The 25802-nt window shown below is 37.1% G+C and overlaps 1 protein-coding gene across 3 annotated transcripts in view; it reads left to right on the forward strand.

Moving 5' to 3' along the window:
• Positions 1–25802, forward strand: part of trc (Serine/threonine-protein kinase tricornered) — a 100121-nt gene continuing 74319 nt past the window's right edge. For 2 of the 3 annotated variants that reach the window (XM_028313599.1, XM_028313601.1), the window contains exons 1-2: positions 1–325; positions 4035–4115. The gene's annotated coding sequence lies outside the window, so the exon portion shown is untranslated. Of the gene's footprint in view, positions 326–988; positions 1022–4034; positions 4116–25802 lie in introns of all 3 variants that reach the window. The other variant, XM_028313600.1, reaches the window with a different exon arrangement.

A 25802-nucleotide genomic window follows, 5' to 3' on the forward strand; every position in this document is an offset into this window, starting at 1 on the left:
ATCTGTGGCTGTGTCTGACATCTTTCTTTGTGCAATTTATGTCGGGTCGCTCATGAAATATCCCGTTATTTCCCTTTCGTAATTCATCTAACAAAGGCATTATCTATTTGTGACGATCGGCCGTGGTTAGTGGAGCAAGAGCTAAAAATCCGCAAGCGCTGGGTTCAGTGACACCGTGCCACGAAATATTTTATTTTGATCGTTTTTAGAATATCGATTTTAGACACCGTGTGCAAGATACATGTTTATATGAAGTTTATTTATTAGTGTGAACGAGTGTTTGGCGAACAAGCAACAAGATTTTTGTGTCACGGTCCAACCCAAGGTATGTATTCTCGATTTGTCGTTGTGCTAGAGAGAGTATTCGGGGCCAGAAGTCGCTTCTTTGTGACGTAAATACTCCGATATTTCTGCATCTTGCTGCTCGATGCTCGCTCTCGGACGATATCTATCAGAAGCTGACTTCACTGTAGCTATTTATAACACGTTTAATTATTTTTGTGACAGAAATGATGGATGTTTCTCTATAAATTTGATAATATGTGTCACATATCAGCCAGCGATTATGACTCGACGATGTTTCGCGCTGATTTGTGGTGCTGCCGATCGTTGTATTCCATCCAACATTTGCAGCAATTGCTGAATGGTGATAGGGAAACGTAGCTAGTTTTATTATGTCTTGGTAGCAAGGTGATCGTTTCATTTATCTCTAAAAGCTTGAAGAGCAGGACTGCGTCCGATAGGTGGAGCAAGGCGCCAGTTATAACTGTACTTGTGAATACAATGCACTTTTGTTTTCTAGTTAAGTGAGCAAACACTTTGTGCTGTAGTAATCAACAATAGTAATAGGATACAGTGTGCAGTGTGAAATGCTATTGCCAGTGGTTCACAGTTAGAAAATCAAAAATCTAACCTAAACTGGATGGAAGTGTTTGTGAATTGCATAAAAAACTTTCAAATTGTGTAACACAAGCTTGGATTGTTGCAGTTGAATGAAGAGCCAGGATTGATTGTCTTTTAGGTAAATAGCCATTTATGATAAGGACTGATAGCATTTAAGTAATCAAAAGTCTTGAATAAAATTGTTATCATTCAATCAATTTAATAGAACCACAAGGATCCCGTTACAAACATCTGAAAGCCATCTCCATCATCATCCAGAACAGTAAATAGCTCACCAGCAACCAACTGATTAATTTGTAATAACAACCATATTGCAATGCCCAATAGATTTACTTTATATGTATAACTTCAATTAATCTACAACCAATTGATTTTTACAGTTATGGAGAAACCAATTGCTCTAGCAACAAGATATTTATTGCCTTGATACATCAATATTTTTCAACACATTTCTAGCATTGTAGTATCATGGAAATAAGATCAGTCAATTTGGAGAATCCAAGAAAATAATCAAGGTAAACATTGGAAAAAGTTACAAACTGTGCATATTGAAAGAGAATTTAGCATCACCAACAGGTACTTGTTACAGTAAAGCATGCAAAGTTTAAGGCAGACCAAACCTGAGTTGCCAGTATAATATTTATTTATGTACCAAAAATAAAATAATGATTTAATGTTATGAACTTTTGACCATATACCTATGGTCTTTGTCAGTCGATGAATCACCTTAGAGTTACTCAAAACTTAAATGTTTCAACATTTCACTGGAATATGAGTGTGCAAATCTAATTATTCTAATTACCATATGTTTCTTGATAACATTGTGAAATGATATTGCATCACAATGATTGTTTTAATAATGTAATGTTGTTAAACACTCCAATTATGTAATGCACATTTGGATTGCATTACATTAGACAATTTTTTTCACTTGTTTATTCTAATTTTGATACTAAAGTGCCTGTTTGGTGGTCAACTTATGCATCTTTAGTAGTAAATAATAACTCCAGATTGAGTGATAATGTGAAATAATAATAATATCTTCCAAAATATTTAAGAGTAAGTATTTGTTTCTGCTAAAATAGAAAAATAGGTTTCTCCATCCCAAACAAGTTAAAATATGTATAATTATAAAACCAACCCAATAACTTCAGTTAGGATGAGGAAAATGGAATATTAAGCATTACTACTTTGTTATCATATTGTATGGTAATAGTTTAAATGTGTTGCAAATAATGTCCATATTTTTAACAACGATCAACCTTGAAATTTCCCAAATGGTACTGTATGCTAAAGATCTTTGATGAAAACCTAATGTACATATTTGACTATTGACATTTATTATTTTATTGTTCAGTTATTTTTGTTTTTAATTAATAATCTCCTTGTATTTTAATTGTGTAACTTAATATTGACATTTTACTATTTTTAGCTTGCTCTTTGTACCTTACAAGTGTTTTGTATAAATAAACATGAGATCAAAGTAGCTGATGGTAAAAAAAGATATTTTTAAACATCAGTCAGATCTAATATAAAGTAAATCAGCATCAAATAGTGCTGGTAATATTGCAGCTGTGTTATTCATAACAATATTAAATTGTGATGATAGTAGAGAAATTAGAGAAATAACAATAATGGTATGAGATTCTTGGAAATAGTTAATTGCTTCGGTGAACTAAATGATTATTCAAATGTTGTAATAAATTACTAATATTGCAAATTAATTTGGCATCTAATTGCTTATTGATGCAGGAGTAAATTAATATGAATAAAAATTTGTACATTAGTATGACATTGTAATTAATCGGTTGTGATGCTGGTTGCTAAGGGATTGTTGTGGTCGGCTAATGGGAGAGTCAGGATACTAGTTCAGACAATTATGGACCTTATTTGAAATAATATAGGTTAATATTTAAATAAACTGAAAACTATTTTAATCAGTAAAGGTAATCATGATATACTTACTGGGATAAAAATTGTGAATTTCCTAAAACAAATCTAATCAGTGAGTATGAATGGTGTCATACAAAAAATAGTAATCTTAGCTATGAACAAAAATAATGATAAGTAATGCAATGGGTGACTATTCTATTCTGATCATATTTTGTTGTTTTTGACTATGATATTTTTAGGCTAAAGGCACCTTGATTTTTAAACATACCTCATTCACAAACCTAACTCAGGGTCTAAACATGTCATACATCGGATTCGAAGGATTGCTACTTCGATTCCCGTCGATTGGATTATTATGCGAAATAGAAGTTCGTTCGTTTGTTTCAGCCAAATGGACATAGGTCTCCTCCAAAGATTTCCTCAACGACTGTTTCTACGCTGCCCGAATCCAAATGCTTCCAATAACTTTCACCAAATCGTCCAAATACATAGAAGTGCCTACCTATGTTGCAGTCAAAACTCATAATCGGTCAGAACCACTTTTTACTGATTTTTACCGTCAAAAATGGTTTTGACCAAGGCAAGGGCGTTAGTCAAAACCACTTTTGACTGCAAAAAACGATCAAAACTTATAATTTGCCTATCTTTTATCTGACAAATGCCTATTTCTGAAAAATAATGAGAAAAAGTAAAACAACATTACAGTAATACCTGAAGTAGGTGTGATCAATTTGTGTACACAAATCACATGAAAGTTACACTATAATGGTTTTTTAATACATTTTTGATGATTTCAGATTAATTTTCACTAATCATAATAATTTGTATGAACTTTGGCTGATTGGTAAAATTTTAAATCAGGCGAAACCACTTTTGACTGACTGTTTGCATTTTAAAAGTGTTTTTGACTAAACTTAGTTAAAACCACTTGACTGGAAAATTGAGTCAAAAGTGATATTGACCAAAGGCATCGAGCAAAACCACTATTGACTGATTTTTGCAGTCAAAAGTGATTTTGACCGACTATGAGTTTTGACTGTAACACCTATATTATAATTTTCAAATGTTTGAGATGATCATGTGAAGGTTGCGGGAGGTGCCTGGATGCGGGCGGCGCAGGACCGGTCTTTGTGGAAATTCTTGGGGGTGGCCTTTGTACAGCAGTGGACGCCATTTGGCTGAAACGAACGGACGAACAAACGATCATGATTTTAATGTTCTGTTTCTCTTGTCACCAGAGTGCGCCGTGTCTTGGGGGAAAAGCACCCCGGGCACTACGGTGGCCCCAGACACACCGGCGCCAGCGCCCCAGCCTCCGGGTAAGTAATCATCATCATCAGCAGCCACATGACCATTGGCGTATCTAGGGTTATTTTTCAGGGGGCCCGGCGATTAGCATCAGCTCAGAAGTTTTTACTATTTTATTTTATTTCATGAATAGAACGGTAGTGCCAATTACACTATTCAAACAAGACGTAACAAAGTTCAGAATAACATTTAAGTACTTATAAACAATTGAACTTAATTTAGGAAAAGTACATAAATCAGATGCTATTATTTTCACAGTAACCCAAACATTCTGCTAGTAACGTACTCCATACTATCAATTATCATCTTCGAATCCGTAGCCCAAAATCCTCGCACTATACCATCCTGTGCTGTGTCACCCCGCCTCCCCCGCTATACATATACGCGGCATACACAGGACGCTGTTGAACTTTCCCCCGGGACAGGCCCCTCTTTCCCACTGGGCACTTTGGGCACGTGCCCAGGGCCCCGCGACTGAGGGGGCCCCCATCTGCTAATAAGACCTTTTTCCAGATGATAAGGGCCCCCCTTAATCCTTAAAATCTTTAAATGCCCAGGGCCCCTAGTAGGTTAAGGACGGCCCTGCCCCGGGACAAACTTGACCTTCACTGGTTGGGTTATTGGCGGTCAAGCTGTAGGTCCTGGCCACACAGGAGTTGCAGCGGTGGGAACTAGAGGCGAGAATAGTCCCGTGCTGAACATAGGTCCCCCAGTGATTTCCAGATGGGCCGGTTGACAGCGGCCTGCATCCAGCGCCTTCCTGTTTCTTTTATGAGGTCATCCGTCCACAACAACATCATTCATTCATTCATTCATTCGTTTATCATCAGACAATACTTCCTCCCTAGACAAGGGGCAAAGCGTGACATTTGTAAATTTGAAAGGCCTTCGCTCTGGCGATTTTTAGTAATGGAGTTTCATCGCTCCGTGAAGAGATTAGATTTTTGGTCCGATCGAAAAGTTCCACTTGTCTTGGCTCCCCAATTTTACTCAAGCAAATGTGATGACGTCATTTCGTTCGTTAGTTTGTTCATCATCAGTTAAAAAAGGTTTACTACATGCATGACCAAAAATTATGACGTCATAAGTAAACAATATTATGGACGTGTTCATTTAAAAAACACATTATGCTACGAATACGGGAATTCTACTATAAAACCCCGTCAATTTCTTTAACATTTATTATTAAGATTTTTATAAGAAAATTTACTTTTGCCTGCGGCTTCGCCCGAGTGGAATTTTGTCTGTCACGGAAAAACTTTATCGCGCGCGATACTATCCTATGTCCTTTCCCGGCACTCAGAGTATATTTATGCCAGATTTAATCAAAATTGGTTCAGTTGTTTAGGCGTGAAAGCCAAAAGCGTGAAAGATGGACAGAAAAGACAGAGTTACTTTCATATTTATAATATTAGTAAGGATTTTCTCTACGAAGTAAGATTCCTTTATTGTTATAAATGAAATACTATTTTTGGTTTGATGATTCGACACTGTTTTGTTATTAGCGTTTAATAATTAACCGTTAGAAGCACTGAAGCGGCTAAATACAAATTGCCGTTGATTGTTCAGTTTACGAAACGAACCTAAAAACTTTGAAAATAATAATAATAATTAGGCGTACATAATCATGATTAATTCTGATATAATTAACTTACTTATTTGATTAAATAATAAAAAACTTATTTGTTGGAATGTCCGAAAAATCGTCGTGTTTTTTTCGTAATAAACTTGAAATAGGTTTCCAATCAATAATAATTATGTATTTCTTTGATTAAATAAATTATATATTAAAAAAAATAATTTAGTGGCTGTTACGACATGTTTGTTAAACTAGCTCCATGTCTTAACTCTTGTTTGCCAGATTTTGTAACAGTCCTGAACTACATCATGGTTCCGGGTGTCAAACAACAGCTAATCATAGTGCAAACAGTTGCAGTGTCAGGGCGCGTGCTGCTCACGCTCACCGAAATCTATGACATAATGTACAGGCGGCATATCAAGCTCGTCACCGTGGCATCTTATGTCGCTGTAATAAAGAATATTTTGCAATAAAACTGGGCTGTGGTTTGTAGCAGTCTGATACGCATTTGAGTCTGGTAAACGAACTTTTCCTAGTTTTGGCTGGCTATGGTACCAAAAGTCTATAAATGGGTAAGTTGCCATTAGGGTTTCATGCTTAAACTGTTGAACCAATTTTGATATTTTTTGTTGATTTTTGAGACATCGAAAACCTCTGGGTCATAGACAAACCCTACTGACCACAGAGGCGGAAACTATATCACTTTTTGAAATATTGCTGTATGTCTTGTTGCATTTTTGTTACGCAAAAGCGAGATACACATAATGAATCTACCGCACGTTCACGGCCATAATGACAACCAGTGAGATGTGTTATAATTTACTAAATGTAGAAACATAATGAAGCACGTAATTCGTAATTCTTGACATACTCTTAATCCGTGTCACACAATGTATTACAATTATTGATGCTTTTCCTTCTCGTTTTTACATAATTTTACTTTTATACAGAACCATGTTTACTGACGTGCAAAAACAAAGTAACCAAGGCTTGAAAATTGGTCCACAGAAGTGACATGTGACGCTCAAAAGGTAGCACAAAATAATCACTCTACACTCACCGCCACCGGACACCGTGTCATCAGTCCGTGGTGCACAAAATAAAAAAAACAATTTGATCGATAACTACTACAGACTAACCGTCAGAAAGAAGAACGGTCACGCCCCATACAAAAAAAAACCAAACCCGACAGAAACGAGACATACCTCAGTTTTTTTGTCATGTCTTAATTAGTTAAATTATATATTTTTTATATTCTAAATCTATGTATAACCACAGAATAACAATAAGTACTACGTACAGAAGTTTTGCTTCGCGAAGGTATTTAAAAAAATGTATGCTCAATGTCATTAACAATATGGTGTAATTTAGCCTGTCTCAAGAGTCAAGCACCATTTTGTTGACAAACGTCAGTGATCGGCACTGCGCCGAAGCTATAGGGCTGACTTCGGTAAAATGATGTGGGGCCGTCCATATATTACGTCATTCTAAATTAGGGGGGGGGGGGTTGGTCTGCGGAAGCTTACGCACAGCATCAACGTTTTCTTAGGTGACTGCAGTTTTTGGACGACCTTGACGGGGATCATCACTGAGCTTGACACGTCCACGTTGAAATTCAGGAAACCAGCGATAAATTGTGGTTTTGGATGGGGCTTCATTACCAAATGCAGAAATCATCCGGTCAACACACTGTTTTTGTGTTAAACCACTTCAAAAGTCATAATAAATCATCGCTCTTGAATTTTCTCGAGTCAATTCCATTTTCTCAACGACTAAACAAGTTTGACAAGACCTTGTGATACGACCGAGAATCTTTTTTTAAATAAATAAATGGTATACGATTTTTAAAACCCTGGAGTTTGCAATTAAATAGATTTTAATATGACTGGAACAGTGGAAATATTACATTCCCGATACTTTTAGTGCAGCCCTCGTACGCGTGCGTGAGTCAATGTTCGCTCGTATGTGAGGCCTTGTCGAATAGTATCCTGTAGGTGGGCCATCGTGCGTGTTTTGTTTTCGATGTAAACTCGCGGAGATGAACAGGCCTGGTATAACACCAAAATATTACCCTTTGTTTTTGTTCAGGCGTTATACAAAAACTAATACAAAATGCCTATTTATCACCAAAATTGGTAAATGTATGTACCTAAATGTCTATTACAGCTGCTATGGAATGTATCTAGGTGACCTGGAGATACAGCCGGCTCATACAGGGTGGTTATACATATGGAACGATAAGTGATCTCACTCGATTATTTCTAAACTATACAAGATATCGAAAAACTAGTTACTGATTCTGAAAGTGCTTCATGAGCTCTTTCAAACGGCACTAATAATAGGTTACAGATTATGGAAGCTGGTAACATTGAATTTTTGGATTTTGTAACTTCACGTTTCCACCCTGTATAATCCGGCTGTATCTCCAAGTCACCTAGATACATTCCATAGCAGCTGTAATAGACATTTAGGTACATACATTTACCAATTTTGGTGATAAATAGGCATTTTGTATTAGTTTTTGTATGACGCCTGAACAAAAACAAATGGTAATAATTTGGTGTTATACATAGATTTCGAATATAAAAAATATATAATTTAACTAATTAAGACATGACAAAAAAACTGAGGTATGTCTCGTTTCTGTCGGGTCTGGGTCACAGATGACCGTTCTTCTTTGGAAGTACCTACTGACGGACAGTTTTTAAAAAGTCAGGACATTTTAGTATCAAAATGAATTATAAATCCCACGCGCAGTTCTCGTTTAACGCAGACTGAGTTATTTTTTTTGAAGTTAAAGCCGGACAAAGTCATTGAAGTCATGATGTGCCAAACTTTTTCGAGTGCTGGTTCCCGTGCTCGAACTCGAACTCAAAACAGTCGGAAAAGAGTTTCATATGAAACGAGAAAGTTCCAAACCTCTTGCCCCTTTTAAGTGCATAAATGATAACAAATTAGTGCTTAAATATTTGTGTTTTAAAACCGTGAATGTTTTTTTGCATATAAATTTTTGTTGTTTGCATCATGCAACAAAACCTGTCTTAATCAAGGCACGGTAATGCTATCTATACAGTATTCCAACTCGGCCATATTTTTGAAATAAATGTCAACAGTCGCGCGGTACGTCACAGTATGACAACATGCGATAGGGCTGCCCACCTACAGTACCCAGTTTAATTACATCTGCCTACTTACAATTTCTATCTAGTTTTGTGATTGTACTTTTTTATTTAGTTAGACAAACAAAATACTTTGTGAATGGAATAGGTTAAAAATGTGTGTTGTTTTGTGATTAGTAGACTTAATTTATTTAAAACTACGTAAATAATTTTGAAACTTTAATAATCATAATGATCTGTTACGTTAATTTCAGGCGAGCGAAGTTGTGTGCAAAAGCTGGTTTAATACAATATAATTTTCATTTCAAATCAAACTGACTGAAATTGACAAATTGACTAGTTTTTGAACAATTTGACCGTAAATGACGGTCACTCAAATTCAATCAGTTTTGTCATTTTTAACACTTGGCCACCGACGTCCATTCGGCACATTCGCGAAACCCCCGACTTTTGCATACCGAGCGCATACCGAGATTTTAATTTCGAAAGAAAGTTCTCGTTTCGTCTGTTTATATGAAGTTACAATACTGTATGATATTATTACCGTGATCAAGGTGTGTATTATGACAATACAATCAAATGAATACGAACTAAATGTCAACAATGATAATAATCGCTGCTATTTATAAATAAACTAGTTTTGGAGGCGCACAGCGCGTGTTCCTTACAATTGAACATACGGTGACGCATTAGGCCCGGTTTCTACCAACGCTGAGCGGTGCGGCGAAGGCTTTTTCCACCAAAGCGCAGCGGAGAAGAGGGGAGCGGTGCGGAAACGAGAGAAGATGTGTGTGCTGTGCGTAGCTGTCAGTCTATTGCTATCTATGAAATCGCTCCGCACATCTCTGCACCGCACCGCACAGCTCCGCTCAGCACTGCGCCGCGCCGCACCGTCGCCGCTGTCAAATTCTATAGAAAAACAAGTGCGTCCAACACTTCTCCGTTCTTATCCGCTAGATCCATTTCCAGCGAAGCGGAGCGGAGTGGAAATAATGAAATCTGATTGGTTTTTCATAACACTTCTCTGCTGCGCTCCACACCGCTCCGCGTTGGTGGAAACCGGGCCTAACGGGTGCTGAAAAGGGATATTGGATGTGACGCCTCAGAAATCGGATTTGCAGCTACATCTAAATCGTTTCCTTTCCAAATTCAATGTGAGCGTCTGCATTTACGATTTTTGTAGTAAAAACATTTACGACAAATACGCATGATTCTATTCTGCTGTCTTCTTCTTATTTTGTTTATGGCAGGTCTGGGAATCCTGGGATATTACGGCCCAGGAGACGTCCTCAATGAATGCCGCCAAAGTCACGTTATTATCTTACTGTCTTCACATAAGTGTTTCATTTTGACGTCGTCCAAAGTAGTCTTATGCCCTATCCCCGCTAAACAAATTGATAAAAATTAATGTTATTATTTAGTCTTATTAACTATTCTTAATGACATGTTCTAATCATAATAACTAAACATTCAAAGCATATCCCAACTTATAATATTATAAATGCGAAAGTAACTCTGTCTGTCTGTCTGTCTGTCTGTCTGTTACGCTTTCCCGCTTAAACCTCGCAACCGATTTTGATGAAATTTGGCATAGAGATAGTTTGAGTCCCGGGAAAGAACATAGGATAGTTTTTATCCCGGTTTTTGAAACAGGGACGCGCGCGATAAAGTTTTTCTGTGACAGACAAAATTCCACGCGGGCGAAGCCGCGGTCGGAAAGCTAGTAAGTAATAACGCCAGTAGGTACCATCAGTATGCTATCTAAATTATTGTTAGTTCAACATTTCGTATGATTGCCTGCATAGCTCATAAAATGATGATTATTTCTTTTTTCACCGCTTTACTAAACATTAGTATACTTCTTCACGTAGAATTACACACATGCTTGTATTGCCATACAAATTCTATGGCAGTCTCGTTTTGACAGTTTTAAAAAGTACGTCAATTGATTGGTGGTATCAAATAGTCTATTGTAATTTTTGGCTTGAGCGTGCTCATCTTATAATCAAGCACGCTCAAGCTGTAATTTTTAATTCAATTAATTTTCAGTTTAGATGTTGTAAACACAATCTTGTAATATACGGTATCAAGCTACAGTTCGTCTACCCGCATGCGGGATTTAACGTTTTCTATAAAGACCCGACTGAGAATCGAATCCGTTAGATCCGTTCAAGGCGATTCGCGCCAGTGTCCTAAATTAAAACAAAATTGTACAATCAATGCACAAAGGCCCGGTTGTATTAGTGGCGCAGTTGGCGCCCCCATTACTGGGCCTCTGTCGCTGAGCAATATAGGTAAACATTCTATATTGAGCCATTAGCGACAAAAAACACGCCGTGGAAAATATGTTTTCTTGGCCGAAAATAACCTTTCGAATGACCATGCAAGTGAAGACAAAAACTAAAGCCAACTATGCTTGACGCCAGCGTACTGGCCGACGTTACTAACTACAATACCACATTTAAATAATAAATAATTGTGGTCGTCGGCGGTGATACGGGCCAAACAATACCTTAATTATGTTAAAACTGAGCAACGAAATGTTATTCAACAGGAAACTACAGCATTTGTAGATTAAAGCACATAGAACAACAGTTTTAAACTATACAGTTTAGTACCTAACTTAATATTATTTGTGAGCCGAATAATCCTATTATTTGTTTTTCTTTGTTATTATAAGATTATCTCTTTAGCTCGTTAAGGATTCCAATCATCATCAACAGCCCTTTACAGTCCACTGCTGGACTATGAGCCTCCTCCACTATAGTGGAGGGTTTTGCCATAATCTCCACGCTAGGCAGGCGGGTTGGAGATTGCAGTTTAAAAGATTGATGTTTTTCAGAGAGCGCTGCTGCCCATTCTCTGTTTAATGTGTAGTCCCTAAAAGAAAATTTTCCTTAAAGTCGTCTCGTATTCCAGTTTGTATTTCAAATAGCTGCCAACAATATATTAAAAAACAAAACAAATCAACCTTAGCATTAAAATACTTATTTCCTTAAATCTGCTTCCTTTTATTTTTACTGAAAAATAAACTTTGTAAAAAATAGTTTTCTTTTATAGTGCGGTGTAAAAAACTGAGGTCGAAATTTTGTTTGAGACGAGCCGTCATAGGCGCGTGACACGGACCAACCGGACCGACACGGCTTAGCGTGCCTTCTGAAGCACGGTAACATTATTTTTTAGACCTTTTCTAGGCTATATAACCAATAATAAAATATAACCAATTTAAGAACAATTATTACATCCCTGAATTTTCGGGTCCCATCAAGGAAATTAATCCAAAAGGTTCTCTGGATCAAACTATTTGGTGGTGGCAGAATTGATGCCGCCATATTTTGAACTTTAGTGAGAACAAAACCAATGAAAATATTTTTCCATATTATCAGTTGAAGGATCAAAATTCTATTTCGACAGGATCATTAAAGTTGTCCAGTTCCAAAAAGCGTAGCTGTGTTAAAATGGACCAACACATTACTTCTAGGTTTACATGCGCTTTAGCCCTTTATCATGCTAACGTCAGCCCTTGTTAATCGCGACTTAGGCCTCCCCCAATACAGCCAATCTAGAACGATCTTCAGAAATCCCTATTATGCAGTAGCGGCTACGTTCGACGCCCCACCGTCTTAGGATAGGACTTCAGGATGCTACAATTAATTAATTACCTAACAAATTTTGTCGGCCGTTTGGTATAGTGGTTCACAACGGACTATGCAGAGGTCGCAGGTTAGTTTCCCGCACAGTACGAACATTTGTGTGCATGAACATAATCTGTTTGTATTGGACTAGTTTTCTATCTATGATTGTAGTCTAGAAAAAGAGTATTTAAGTACGTTTACGTACCCATAGTATAGCCTGACCAGGAACATAAAAACCCTCGCCATGTTGCGGAAAACTAATGGTACTAATTTCTTTTAATGGCAACAGTAACTGAAAACTTCATTGACATGTCACCATGCATGTCAGTCTATTGTTGTCAAAGTGTAAACAAACTTTATTTTAAACATTGAGTTATAATGTACTACGTACTAGAGAAGACATGTCAACTAGACTGTTTCTGGCACCTAAATAGGTCCACGGACCGAAATTCAATTAGTATGTGCTCAGCGGTTGCTGTGACAACACGCTTGAGTGCAGTTTTGTTTTTTGAAATATGCCATCCTATAGACGAAAATACTGTTCAAATAACTCCAGATACATATTAACTAAAAATCAAGGAATGACTTTTTACCATTAAGTTGTACATTTATACACTTTAAAACACTAATTTAATTTTAATTTGTTAATTACAAGGCGTCACCGCGGCGGCAGCCATTTTACGAAAATTTCAAAGAATAATAATCGCAGACTTGACACTGACGCATAAATTAGTATACGAAAGGAAGGTTAAATACAGCAATAAAAAGATTTTTTAAAAGATTATAAGCACTTTGTATTGCACAAATTACTAATAGTCCCGTCCAGCCCCTTGTGTTAAGCTAAATAAGCTTGGGTTACGGGTGGGCTCACACAATAGTCGTGCGGCATCATGGATCAAACTTGTTTGAATCTCACTGCTGTTGTTCGTATGCGACTGGTTAGTTAGTAAATCACCCTAATTATTGACACCTAGCTCACGAGATAGGCTAAAATTATAATAATTGTACAGTGTGTCTGGTCACCAGTGTCCGACCCGTTAGGGCGCAGTAATATGATCAATTTAATCGACAAATGCAATTGATTTTGTGAATTAAATTGCTAAAATATTTTTATAGTCGTGAAAGAAAAGTGGTTCACGATGTGTTAATGTATTTGTCGAAGAGAAATACTAAGGGTTCCGACAATATTTTCATTGAATAATGTTTCCGACAAAGGTTGTCAAATTGACTGACATGTTTATCGTATGGTACAGTCCACTATGAAAATTAGCTGTAGTCTGTTTCAACTACCTATTTTAAAGATTTTTGTCACTTTCTAAGTTTTGAATTTTATGGAATTGGGAAAGAAGTACCGAGTTTGAAGCGTTCATGAGCAGACATTGCAGTTGAATATTCAAGTTCTGAATTTGATTATTGATGAATAATAAAATAAATCGTACTAGCTCGATTGATGGTTTCATTTAATTTATTTAAACCAGGTTATCTTTAATAATATTTTTCGTTAATTTATGAAAATATCAAATTAGCCCGTAATCCTGAATCCTGATACATAAATTTAGCCTATTAATTTAACAATTATTCTATTCTATTCTATTCTATTCACATGTACGACTGTACTCAGTGTTGCACTATCAAATGCAATTGAAGCGCCTCTGTGCCAGGGTTTTTATGTTCCTGGTCAGGCTATACAAGCTTTGCTTAGTTTGGGACGGGACTATTTATTTATAAAATACAATCTATATACTAATGCCCCTTCGATATCGGAGCATATTTACGGAAGCGCAGTACATTATGTACATTATATTAGCTCCGTCACCTTTCATTACCGTATTGAATAAGCGGCAACTCGCGTTCACGGTCGTATTGATTGATATCGTTTATTTGGTATACCTAACTGATATAATATCTAGCTCGTTCTTCCTGTAGCATGATTTATGAACGTAAATTTATATTTTAAAACCAATTAATTCATTGTAGTTTAAACATGCAATACTTGCTAGTTTTAACACCTCTTAAGCGTAGGCTTAAAGACGCCTAGGCGCAGACCAGCGACTTTTAGTTGGCCGAAAGTTGGGTCGGGCTGTTAATATAGACATGTATAAAAGTGCGCACACTATACCGATTTGGTATCGGCCGATTCCTCATACAAATTAGAATCGGGCCCAACTATCGGCCAACTAAAAGTCGATGGTCTGCGCCTAGGCTAAGTGTTAAAGCGAAGGGATATTCTTTTAATATTTTTAAGTGTTCGCTGTAACAGCCTGTCAGACTTCACGACATGTCCGATAGGAAAATTTGCTTCAAATTACACCCTTATTGAATAACAGAAAAGCAGAAAAAGATTCTACCATCTAATAATATCTACTACTGATGTGTGAAATGTCGCCGCAGTGAAAGACAGTTGCAGCATATTCAACACTAATAGCAGCCTGTGATTGGGGCGATTGCTATGAATATTTTATAACTACTTACTTCACATGACAATGTTTATGCCGGTTGCGCAATCCATGCGGTTCCCAAATTTTTGTACTGTTATATTACTGCTGAAAACCTGGAAAACAAAAATAAAGTTACAGATAGTGACCGATTTCAGGTTAATTTTGAGTAAGCTTAAGAATTTACACACAGGAAATAGGTGTTTGTTAATCTAGCAAGTGTTTAAAGGTACACGATTACACTGAACTTTAGAAAGTTAGTTCGACGATAAATAATCAATTAGATGACATTGAGTTTTAATTATTTTTTCTAAAAAACGGATTAAATACTTATGTGAATCGTGTGTCATAAAAGTTTCTTTCCATGACAAAAGTTTCTTGATAATCATTATAAATCAGTTAATTAGTCAATTAACTACGAAATACACAAAGTGAGCTATAATAGCTCATCGTAGTCGATTGTATCTATTCTTAAAAGTCCAAAATACACGAAGAGCTAATATTTTCAAAAGTTTCCAGCTAAAGATAAAAGATCTATCCTCCCTCGAAGTTTGAGAAGCAATAGATCGGGGAATGGCGATCGCGGCACGGGATGTTTACTGCCTGTAGTTAATGAGAAAAGTGATTGTCCTTTATGTACAGACTAGCACGTCAAGCTGAACACAGGGAACTTAATATGGCGTGGTAATAAGAGCGATGTTGCAACAAAAATGCGCAGTTTGATGGGCTGTCTGTACGAGGAAGCGTCCCGATAGCGGTTGGACCTTTAACGAGCGATATTGTGTACTAGGTACCTATCTGCGTTGTAATAACTTGTATGTATGAGGCAAAAAAGAAATTGGGTATTTGTCACCATTCACCAATCATTTCAAAGCACAACTTTTCTATAAGTGTGTTGACTTGGAAAATAATGACGTCAACAGCCTGTTTTGCTATGGTAGGGTCGACTTTTGACAGCTCATAAAAATTACATCAATTGATTGATGGGATTAAGTAATCTATTAATGACATCTTAAATTAATTAGGCTTAAATTGAGGCAACCGAGAGCTTGTGTCATACATGTTTAACGTTTGTAAATTCAATGTCAAGTTGTGATGTAGAGTCAGAAGGGCACACTCGGCAACTCCATATGAACAACAAACATAGACATAATGTCACATAGACAGGACATTATATTTTGTACATGATTTTGTGAGCTACTGTATCTAAAGTCTTATCTAGACTCAGTCAAAATCTATGGTCAAAAGACGAAGTAATATTTTTTTTCAGGTATTTTAATGGATTTACTAATCTCCCAGATTTTAATTGATGATCGTTGTAGTCACACTAAACGTATTTAAAGTGGGCGTGATGTCACGGCCAGCTTGTCGCATAAGGTTAAGTAGATGAGCATACACGAGTAATCATTTGCCATGGAAATTCACGGGATGCAAAGTTAAGTTAAACATATTATTTTCTATTATAGTTCTTGCAACTCAGGAAGGCGAGAGAGCTTTACTTGTGTGTGGACGTGTACATGCACATTGCACAACCGATAGTGTAATGTCTATCAAAACTTAAAAAAAAACGAACAGTAGCGAGCCACCATGTAGAGCTCACTCACATTCGTGAATTGCAACAACCATAAGCCACTTTCGGGATACATGGATCACATCAGCTCTTCGATTTTCGTCTCGTACATAATTTTGTTAAACTACTCGATCAAAGGAGGAAATGGGTCAAAGTAAAATATCATTTGTATTCAAATGCAATACCTATGATATTTCTGCACCCATAAAATATATTGTAACAGTGTTGCAAGTTCGAACGCATTTTCATTCCGACCACACAGATGTTATTAAAAAAACCTCAACGACGCATGCACGTCAAAATCAATCAAGCCGATTGACCCACGCCACGGGTGACGCTGATAATTGAGAGACGTGCATACACTCGGCAAAAATAGCCCGGCTTTTGCAGGCGGATAAGACAAATGATAAATGGACACACGAAACTGTTTCTTTTGGCCCAAGTTTTAAATCAGAAACAGTAAAGTGGGAATTAACGACAGAGCCTCATGATTACAATATGGAGATAGTGAGAAACTGAGTTAAATCTATCCATCCAGTCTCTTCGCAACTGCGTTATCTAGTCTATCTATCTATTAAGAACTGAATGTCTGTAATCTAGACACTCAGGCGAGCGCGGCAAGTTCAAGCCAAGAATTTACAAACTGGACCATACCTCTGACTCTGAGGCTCCTATCAATTAGTACCCACTGATTGATCCACTAAAAGATTTTCGCCCCGAACATAGTAAAACATTAATTATGTGTAATTTCCGCACAGTAATTGATTTTAAATTTCGGTCAAACACGTATCATTAGCAAATTAATTTAAAATTGGATGAAAGTAAATAGCTTAATTACTTGCCCTATTAAGGCGATTAGTGTCCTCAATCCGCGCTAAATGGGCATTTTGTAAAGCCTACTCCTCTTTTACTGCTGGACAGAAATAGTTGAAAAAAATGTATGTTATACAACAGTTCAAGGACTACATTTGTGACGTTTGAATTTTCGCTACGAGTCTTTGTTTTGGATTAAAAAAATAAATACGGGACATCGATTTTTTACTTAAATTCCCTACTCCTCCAAAACGGCTATGTTAATTTAAAAGATTTTTGCACGAATAGATTGGGAATTCTTTAATCTTTAAATGACACGTTGCGTTTTTCGATCGAACATTACTTTCATTCATAAATTTTACTTTTGATAAATTCCGAACGTTTTGCTGTTGAGGGGGCCTTCGCGGGGTGCGGGCGGCAGTCGGCCGCTGGCCTTCAGACGGGGAGGTTGTGTCACTCGCTACAAACTGACATTAGCGATCAAAATGAATTTTTTCTTTGGCTAAGTTGCACTACCTGACGTGACCTAACTTTGACCGTAGCTTTGGCGATAACCGGTGTTTTTTGTATGGAGTTAAACAGACTTTTGACGCTTGTCAAAGTTGAAGTAAGATGGTGCAACCCAGCTTTTGTTCGACAATAGATTTTATGTCAGAATTGTTCATAGAGTACGTGCAGTCAGATGATACAATTGAATTATGACGCGCTCAGACGCTATTTTCTACCTGAATAGAATCTATTAGTGTAAAAAAACTATAATTGACTCCAAAACAACTGCACTAGATAAATACAAGTAGAAAAATTATTACGTTATTTATTTACTAGGCCTTTGCAATCAGTATCCAAATTTGTCGTCAGGAAGTTGGTCTAACTAATTCAGCTTGCAAGATTCCACCCGAACAAACATTTATGTAATTACCTACATAGGTACATCATAAATTGCAAGCTAAATAAAAGCTTGTAATAAAGTCGGGTTTGTTCAAATTTCGAGAACGACTGAACCGACAAAAGCATTAGAAAATTTACAAAAAATAAAATAAAATTTTATCCCGCACAAAATGTTCATGGATTTTGTTATTTTTATTAAATACCTTTACGCCTGAGTTAAATGACACCGACATCAAGGTTCATCAATTTAAGTTTAAAATAATAGGCAGTAATGTATGAAGAAAGAGCTTCTATTCTGTATCTACCTATGCCCGTGTATTTTTGATCGGTGTCAAATCGGAGTTTTTGGTGCGGGGTGCGCGGGTGTTGCTCGCGGCGTGAAGGTCAAACGCCCAAGGTCATTGAGGACTCTAATCGCCTTAATAAAGTCGCAAGTGGTGTATTCGAGCACAGCTCTGTTAAATTTTACCACATGCTGTATTATTTTTGATATATAGTGCTGTTTGGAACTTTAGGTTAAATATGTGTAGTTTGTTTGATGAGTCCATATCAAAATCGCCGCTGTTTAATTAAATTAATTACCCAGTGTTTGGTTTCGCATTATTGTGGATAGTTTTATGACCGCTGTGCGAGCTATGGCATCACGTGGACGTAACAAGCGCCTTGTTTGCTCTGCAGCTTGAGCTTGTTTTGAAGCTATTTACTTAGCGATCATTAGTGGATGCTCGCGAAGGCTGCGCTGTTACATCATCGAGTATCGAGCTAACATCGAGAGTTTGTATCGATATAAAATCTGATTCTGATATGTGTCAATGTCCACATGATAATAATATCGATTATTGAATATGCGCGGTCTACTCTTTGAAACATAACGGCTGCTTTGTGGTCTACTGAGCAGACCGCGTAGCAGAATGCCAATTTACTGGGGATTATCTTTCCTTATTTTCAGCGTTACCTTAATTGTTTTTGTGAAATGATAGTAAGACTTAAATCATCAGCCAGTGAAGTCCCGTCGAAGTCGATCCAATCTTCAATTCAAACAGTAATCATTTTAGAGTTGTAAAAATTGCGTTAATATGTCCTAGCTAGAGCAAACCATGCGGTCTCGATGCAACTGAATACGCCAATCTCGACCACTAGGAAGCTTTAGTTGGCCGACGCGTGAGCTCATTAAAAGTTTGACCAAGTGATGTATCCAGTAAGCTAACGATGATGGAGATCCTTTGTCTTGCTACATGGCTGGGGCAGATTGTATCCTGGCTTATAAAGCCTGTCACTGCTGCGGTAACAAAACAAGCTGAGTAACAGTATCAATGATTTCGATGTATTGACGCAGAATTTATAGAGACTTTACGTCAAAAAAAGTTATTTTATTTCTTTGCCGTAACATCGACTCGGACCATTTTATTTTGTTGCCTTTTTCCGGCGTTTCGTTTCCACCTCCATGTTTTGTTATTTAATTAATGTTGACGGTGTACATACGAGTACAATTTACATAATTAAATTAAGAAATGTCTGAGTGGAAGCATCTAAGATTTTTTTTGCCACTATTGTGGTGTTGTCATATAGCGCGCTCAATTATTGTTATTTATATTGGCTTAATAACATCACGTGATTATCCCAATTGCTTGCGGTAACTTGATAGCCTGTCCCATAGATACGTAAGTATTGGACGCGAGAAATTCTGATGATTTTTGTCCCCTTTGTAGGTAGCCAAATCTCTCTGCTGGCTTGCTGATTTGAATACCCCTAATTCATAGCCAGGCATTTCATACGCCGATGACGGCCCAACTAGAATCAAACGTATTGAATATTCGACATCTGCTGATGGATTACATGCATTCGGCTTTGTTTTGATGGTCCCATGGTTTGTGTTTACCTTCAGACAAACGCTTTGATGCACTCTGATGAATCTTTGGAATGATTGACTCAGGCTGATAATTAATAGTCTGTTTGATGTGTAGTCTGAAGGCAAGTTCAAGTAAGTTCACCTTTATACGACTGATTAAACCAATACATTGAGTCATTAGAAGGTGACTGATAAATATAGAAATTGTTGCCAACGAAAATATGTGTAGATATAAATAATTTCCAGCAGGTGTGTCATGAAAGTCTTTGAACCGAACATAACAAAATTAATCAGAAATAAATAAGAGCATTTCTAAGATAACGGTGAGATATCAGTTCTGAGTATTGTATCGGGCAATAATGTTTTTATTCTCCTGAACTCCGCGACTTTATCGATGTGTAATGCCTTGAGCCACGGTCTGCTGCTTCAGCTTTTTAACGTGAATGTATCAGTTTTCACTGATATGCACCAAGTGCGTGTAGGTTTGCGATTAGGGTTGCCAGGCGTCCGGATAAAGCCGGACATAGTTAGGCTTTTTGATTGCGTGTCCGGCCAAAATAACCGATGTCCGGCCTGTCCGGCTTTTGTTAGGCTTTTTATTTGGCTGCCGCGCCAGGCGAAAGTCGAACCACAGAATAAGGCACGCACGCATCAGGACGTTAGGCAACCGATGATGATAGTACTCACTCGTGAGCTCACTAATTGCACGTCGCATGTCCGGCTTTTAGGGTAAAATGTCCGGCCAAATGAAGCACATAGTCCGGCTTTTGTGTTTTTGGACCTGGCAACCCTATTTGCGATAAAGTACTAAGAACGAGACCACATAGCTAACTCAATAGCTTCGTTGCATAGTTGTCGGCATGGTATAGAGCTAGGTTTCGATGTAATTGTTGACATCACAATGTCTTCGACAAACTACACAGCACTAACCGAATTGAGAAGCTCTTCCTTTTTGAAGTCGGTTAAAAATATTACAGAGTGGCCATTCCTATAATAAATCTGGCATTCTTCGTTTCGCTAGCGACTTATTTGACTTAGACTTACGATCATTAGTAGATTGTTGCGATGCACATCACTATTGCGGTATCGATAGCAAACTTGATGCATCGACACAGGTATCGGGATATAGAATGTGGGATTTTGAGGTATTTGCTTTGAGTTAATTTGTTCAAGCGCGTCCAGTCTGAATTGTGGTACAACGTGATTAATGGTTTCTCGAAAACAGTGTATTAATTTGCCACTGAATATTGGGTCATTACTATATTGGATGGTTCGATACTTCAGATAAGTGTTACTACGAAGAACTGAGATAAAGTTTGGCTAATGCTACGCGGGGGTCAAATTTTAAGTGGATCAAAAGTGAATAAGTGAGAAATATTCAACCACTTAAAATTTGTAGGGTAGGAGACTGGATGGGTCTACTTCGAGCATTTATTTATTGAATGTTCATTTATTACAAATATTTGTTAGTTATTTAGTCATTATATGAACTCTTGTTTATTTAAGATTAGGCGTTCAGTGATGATGTAAAATACAGAATCCTTTTCTATAGGGCTTCGCCTTCTGAAATTTAGTTGACAGAAACCAGACGAGCATCATCAAGCGAGTGCAGCCCGCATGCGGTGGGCTAACGTGGCATATTGCAATAAATAAATAAATATATCCGCGGCCTGAGGTGGTGTGTTAATTAAACCGGACGGTTCAACCCTCGATCGATGGTCCCGGATAGGGTGGCCAGGTCCAAAAACACAATAGCTGGACTCTGTGCTTCATTTGGATGGACATTTTACTCTAAAAGCCGGACATGTCACTGCGGCACGCAATTAGTGTCATAGCTCACGAGTGAGTACTAGCATCATCGGTTGCCCAACATCGTGATGCGTGCGCTTGATATTATTGTGGCTCGACTTTCGCCTGGCGCGGAAGGAACATAAAAAGTTGGACAAGTCCTTAAAAAGCCAAACATGTCCGGCTATAGCAGCGGTTCCCAAACTTATTTTGTCTACTGCCCACTTTGAGAATAAATTATTTTTAGCGCCCCCATTTGTAGTCGAGTGTCGAGTGCTCAGTCGGTGTCTAAGAGTCCTCCTAGTAAATGACGCCTCCCAAGCTTCTACACAACGTCCCGATTTTTTTTCTGGGTCTCTTACCGCCCCCCTTTAATCCTGCAGCGCCCACAAGGGGGCGTTATCGCCCACTTTGGGAAAGACTGGGCTATAGCCACCTGGCAACCCTAGTCCCAGATAGCCCGCTTAGCGATGTCAGTGTTGCTTATCTAATTCATATTGTTGACTTTTGTTGGGCACTCTAAAAGGATATAATAAATATTATTAGATAGTATAATTTATGAATATCAAACTTCAAACATCATCAATTTGTTTATGTTTGAGTCTAAACTTTGGAACTAAAGTTATTTTAACACTGTTTGTTAAAAAATACTTATCTTAGGACAGATACTGAACTTCTATACTAATTACATTCTTATTAATAGTCATCACTAGCGGCGTGGATCCTGTTTTACCTCCTTAGGGGTGGAGTTTCGTAAAATCCGTTCTTAGTGAGCACCTACGTTCTAAAAGGAACCCCATGTAAAATTTGAGACTTGTGGTTTCTGAGATTTCGTGATGAGTGAGTCAGTCAATCAGTGACCTTTCGCTTTTATAAATATAGATTAGGACATAATTTCTGAAATAAGTCGTAAAATACATCCTTGCCTCAGCATGGACAGGGACACAGAACAAATGCAATGGTCGGTTGGAATCATACAAAATTAAATGTGAACGTTCGTACGATAAGCGGCAGAATTTGTATCGTTATGACTCATGAGCATTACAACTACTTAAGATATACGTTATCTGTCGTATCTATGCTTAGTTTAGGGCTAGATTGGTGTCTTGGTGAAGTCGGGCGAATTTAATTTAATTTTAAGTTCCTTATCGATATTGTGACAGCACTGGCACATCGTGCCGCACTTCGGAGTTCCATTTAACGTCGGCGGTGACGTCATAAACCGATTAGGATATTAGATCTTGAGATTCCAACCTCGTACTTGAGTATTGAAGAATGTCTTGTTATCGCCCTGTAAGGCTGCCATGAGTTTTAATGCCTTAGAGAGAAGTAAAAAAACAAGGTATGGCATGTATTCTAACTTAGAATACAATGATGATAGCGTGTAAGATATTTATTTAATCTTTAATGCCATATAAATTAATTTAAGGGGCAAACTTAATGCCTTAAGGCGTTCGTTCTCTACCATTTTACCTTCGGGCTAAGCAAAAAAAAAAAATCGTAAAAAAAATCGTCGTAATTTTTTTTGTAGTTTGATCATTGGTAGCCCTGATAACAGTATCATGACTAACTGCTCCACCTGGCAATCGAAACCATATCATAGTTTCCACAGAAGCCCACTTCTAATCACTGGTAACCGACTGACAGTTCTTATTATCAGGGACGCTCCCAGTTTCATCTTTATCGGATATTTTGTGATAGTGATAAATATAAAATTCTTAGAAATTCTATTTTAGTAGGTATTAAGACTCAAAGAAAATATTAAACTCTTACATGCTGAATGGAGTCTCGCCCTATTGTTCTGTTTGTGTAAATAGACTAGACACCCTTGAGGGAATTTTTGGTAATATTTGCGTTTGTTTGTACTGATATAAGCTGCTTCACGTGGAAAGTTTGTGTTTAAAATTTATACCAGTATTGAAGACGTAGCGTGGGCAGGCCTCCTACTAGGTGGACCGACGATCTGGTGAAGGTCACGGGAAGAGCCTGGATGCGAGCAGCGCAGGACCGTTCATTGTGGAAAACCTTGGAGGAGGCCTTTGTCCAGCAGTGGACGTCATTCGGCTGAAACGAAACGAAACGAAACGCAGCATGTACTGCTTTGTTTGAAGTATTTAACGGACATTGAAAATTTTAATGCTTTTAGACCGAAAGACAAGGTAGTAAAGTTAACATTAAGGTGGGAACTACATAATATTATATTCCTTTATGGAACGATTTCTGTAACCGCTGGACATTATACGGTTAATAAGACTTAATGTAGTTAACTTAGTATGTAATTGTGAATATAAGTAGTCTAAGGAAGCAAACATGTAACAGGATAATTTTCTTTCCGGCTGCATTGTTTAAATTACTTAATATGGAAATTATTAACCAATAACTTGCATAGTGTATGGAGTTAAGTCCTGGTTTTTTTCAAAATAAAATAATAATAAATATCTTTGGACAGTTTACACTGCGCCTCTAGTCCCAAACTATGCAAAGTTTGTACCACGGTAATACTATCTATACAGTATTCCAACTCGGCCATATTTTTGAAATAAATGTCAACAGTCGCGCGTCACGTCACAGTATGACAACATGCGATAGGGCTGCCCACCTACATTACCCAGTTTAATTACATCTGCCTACTTAGAATTTCTATCTAGTTTTGTGATTGTATTTTTTTATTTAGTTAGAATAACAAAATACTTTGTGAATGGAATAGGTTAAAAATGTGTGTTGTTTTGTTATTAGTAGATTTAATTTAGTAAAAACTACTTAAATAATTTTGAAACTTTAATAATCATAATGATCTGTTATTTTAATTTTGGGCGGGCGAAGTCGTGGGCAAAAGCTGGTTTAATACAATATAATTTTCATTTCAAATCAAACTGACTGAAAATGACAATTTGACTAGTTTTTGACCAATTTGACCGTAAATGACGGTCAGTCAAATTCAATCAGTTTTGTCATTATGGCGGAGACGTCAGGCCAACAGCCATTCAGAGTGCAGCTATTGTTGTCCGTGTAAAATAAATACGGAATTGTTCAGAAACCATGGGAAAGTAGAAATAAATCGTAACTAAAGAGTAAATAACGAAATAGTAAATGAGAGCGACTCATTTTGTTTTTTTGCTTTAAATTGCCAATTCATTATGACACCCCATAGAAAATCAATTTGATACAGAAACTGCGATTACTGTAGAACGATAATACAAAGAAATTTACAATAATTTAGTTACGTATCGCATTTTATGAAACAAAAATACATGAAAAAGCTAGGGTGGCAAACAGGTTTTTGTATGAAAGGTAAAAAAGGACTATTTTTAAAATATCTAAATATTTGGTAATAAGTAGGATTATAGCTATAATTCTTCGTTATCTTAAAGATTAATATTCATCCTTCAAAATTGTGTGTGTGTTTTTTTTGTGTGATGATTTATAAATATAAAACTTTTGAACTGTTTCGAAGCACACTTTTTTTTTTCAAAATGTACACTTTTTTTGAGAAATACTCACTTATTATAGAAAAAATCCAGTCCAATACAAACAAATGTATTCATCAACAAAAATGTTTGTACTGTGCGGGAATCGAACCCGCGACCTCTCGGCATAGAAGTGCGTTACCCACCCACTACACCTACACCAAATGTCCGACAGTAAAAGTGTAAATTTTTATCTGTGAAGGAATTTACAGTGTAGATTCTCAATCTCCGTTTGTATTACCTCCTGCAAACTTTCATATTTACTTTACGTACGAGCAATTGAATCTCGAGCCCGACGGCATGGCTTCCTTGTGTTGAATGTATGTTTTCATTGATCGTACCTTGTGCTGTGCTCACTAGAATCAGGACATCCAAGTTTTTCAAGTTTTCAGTATTTTTGAAGCAAATAGAAAATATTTTCACCACCTATTGTTTGTGAAGCAGAAATTAGCAAGTAAAATCTTTAAATTTTACAAAAGAACCAAATATAATATTTTATATTTATTTATTCAGTTTAGACCACAAGTGGCACTTATGATGAGTAATTTTTTTATG

This window comes from Ostrinia furnacalis, unplaced genomic scaffold (genome assembly GCF_004193835.3).
Source record: "Ostrinia furnacalis isolate ACB-3 unplaced genomic scaffold, ASM419383v2 OfSCF4280, whole genome shotgun sequence".
Lineage (NCBI taxonomy): Eukaryota > Metazoa > Arthropoda > Insecta > Lepidoptera > Crambidae > Ostrinia > Ostrinia furnacalis.